Here is a 3,164-nt window from a genome sequence, read left to right as displayed (position 1 = left end):
TGTGGCCTCCGAGCTTACAAATGTACACAGCAATGAGGACGTTTTGGCGGGAGGGAGAAGAATCAGGACCTGGTGCAAATCAGGCAGAGAGCGTGGGTCCCTCAGTTCCCACTGATTTTAGATATAAGATTTTAGTTGGTTCACTTAACTGGAATTTTCCTGGAGCACACTGGCTTCAGGTACAGCTGGATCCAGCTGCTCTCTCAAATCTGCCTTACTCTGTGTTAGCTTCATTTCCAAGCAGCCTCTCCTACAACTAGAGAGGGAGATGGCCCCTTCCACACAAACTCTTTCTCAAATACTTCTGCAGAAAAAGTCCCAAGCACCAAAATCCCAGGCCCAGCTCCCATTGTACAGATTTGGGTCACGTGCTCATCCCTAGGCAAATCACTGTGCACGGGATGCATGGGGTAGGGGCGGAGCAGGGTGGAGTGGGAGGAGCTAGGCCTTCAAGAACCGTGTGACCTGAGTGTGGGAATCCCAAAGAAAAATAGGGTGCTATTTCCAGAAGTGGAAATAGATGCTCAGTGAGCAAAAAAGACATCTACCTTGAACTAACACGGAAAATGGGGCCCTGCAGGGTGGAGACACGGACACTAGACGCTGGGAACACAACCTCCCCGCCAACCCTTTCTCCATCTGGGCAGCTTCTGGGGAGGGAACCCCCTTCTCTAGAGCCTCTGCAGAGCCTCATGCAGCCCCGGTGACCACCAGGGGGCACTGCTGCCCCAACATTGTGACACCTTAAGGGGTTTTCTGCCTGGAATCGGCCACGGGTTGCTGAAAACCTGCTGTTCTGCTGAAGAAAGGCTCAGCGGGGGGCCTGTTCACCACGACTTTAAATAATAACACTTATAATACATCACCCAACCACCACAGCTCCCAAGCACTTTCCTTTTTTTTTTTTTTTTTTTTGAGACAGAGCTTCACTCATGTCTCCCAGGTTGGAGTGCAGCGGCGTGATCTTAGCTCACTGCAACCTCCGCCTCCCGGGTTAAAGCAATTCTCCTGCCTCTGACTCCTGAGTAGCTGAGATTATAGGCATGCGCCACCACGCCCAGGTGATTTTTGTGTTTTTAGTAGAGACGGGCTTTCACCATGTTGGCCAGGCTGGTGTCAAACTCCTGACCTCAGGTGATCCGCCTGCCTCGGCTTCCCAAAGTGCTGAGTGTCGTGCGCGTCGTGTGAAGAGACCACCAAATAGGCTTTGTGTGAGCAATAAAACTTTTTAATCACCTGGGTGCAGGCGGGCTGAGTCCGAAAAGAGAGTCAGGGAAGGGAGATAGGGGTGGGGCCATTTTATAGGATTTGGGTAGGTAGTGGAAAATTACAGTCAAAGGGGGCTGTTCTCTGGCGGGCAGGGGCGAGGGTCACAAGGTGCTCAGTAGGGGAGCTTCTGAGCCAGGAGAAGGAATTTCACAAGGTAATGTCATCAGTTAAGGCAGGAGCCAGCCATTTTCACTTCTTTTGTGATTCTTCAGTTACTTCAGGCCATCTGGATACGTGCAGGCTTGGGCTCAGAGGCCTGACACTGGGATTACAGGTGTCTGCTGCCACACCCAGCTAATTTTTGTATTTTTAATAGAGACGGGGTTTCACTATGTTGGCGAAGCTGGTCTCAAACTCCTGACCTCAGGTGATCCACCCACCTCAGCTTCCCAAAGTGCTAGGATTACAGGTGTCCACGGCTGCACTTGGCTAATTTTTGTATTTTTAGTAGAGACAGAGTTTCACCATGTTGGCAGACTGGTCTCAAACTCGTGACCTCAGGTGATCCACTCACCTCAGCCTCCCAGTACAAGCGTAAGCCACTGCGCCCAGCCCAACTTCCTAAAATGTAAAAGACCTACAAGAGCTCCTTTGAGAAACTGACAAACTATGCATTTGGAAAACGATCCCAGCGTCAGTCCCTGATCCCCACACCCCTGGCGAGGTTGAGCCCCACCACTGCTTTGTTGCTCAGGGACCCCCAGGCCCATATCTCGTTAGCAGAGCCTCAGTGCAGTTTCCCCAAACGTCTGCCTCTGGCTGTCGTGTTCTACCCATAGGATGTGGGATGTAATTTGAGACCTGTCCTATGGCTTGCTTTGCTAGAGACAGATTGAGTTACAACAGGGAGTGACTGAGTTTTCCTTTGTAATTGCCAGCTGAGAAATGTACTGTACCTATGTTTTAGGAAGTTTGGGGACTCTGAGAGAACACGGTCCACCCTGGGGGTTCTGAACCGACGTGACCATGTCCCGGAGGGACACGGTTCGCCCTGGTGAGGAGGAGGGCGGGTGTGAGGGGCACTGAAGAAGGCTTGGCCCTGCCCTGGGAAGTCTGGGGGGATGTGGCTTTATCCTAGGGGATCTGACGGAAATTTGGTCATTAAAAGTCAACAGGCAGCCTGCTGGGAAAATAAAAACCAGGTGGCCATGTTCCTGGAAAGGGGTCCCAATCCAGAACCCACGGGTTCTTGGATCTCGTGCAAGAAAGAATTCAGGGTAAGTCCACAGAGTAAAGTGAAAGCAAGTTGATTAAGAAAGTAAAGGAATAAAAGAATGGCTACTCCATAGGCAGAGCAGTCCCGGGGGTTGCTGGTTGCCCATTGTTATGGTTATTTCTTGATTTAGTCTTGATTTCTTGTTTAGTTATGCTAGACGAAGGGTGGATTATTCACACCTCCCTTTTTTAGACCATAGGGTAACTTCCCCAACGTTGCCATGGCATTTGTAAACTGTCATGGCGCCGGTGGGGGGTGTAGCAGTGAAGACAACCAGAGGTCACTTTCAGGGCCATCTTGGTTTTGGTGGGTTTTCCCGACTTCTTGACTGCAGCCTGTTTTATCAGAAAGGTCTGTATGACTTGTATCTTGTGCAGACCTTCTATCTCATCCTCTGACTTAGAATGCCTTAATTTACTGGGAATGCGGCCCAGTAGGTCTCAGTCTTTCTTTATCCAGGTCCTATTCAAGATGGAGTTGCTCCGGTTCAAACGCCTCTGACAGCCATTCTGAGTTCTGTCTGCATTATTGCTTTGTTGGAGGAGTGGAGGGGCTGGGGAGATTGTGATTCACTCAACAGCCATTCACTAGTTTCCCTTGTATGCCAGGGGTCAGTGAGCCTCAGTTTCTCCTCCTGCTCCCAGCAACCTTGCCACTCACCCCAAGGAGCCAGGAATAT

The sequence above is a fragment of the Rhinopithecus roxellana genome, chromosome 12 (assembly GCF_007565055.1).
Source record: "Rhinopithecus roxellana isolate Shanxi Qingling chromosome 12, ASM756505v1, whole genome shotgun sequence".
NCBI lineage: Eukaryota > Metazoa > Chordata > Mammalia > Primates > Cercopithecidae > Rhinopithecus > Rhinopithecus roxellana.
Note: the sequence above shows the minus strand (reverse complement) of the source record.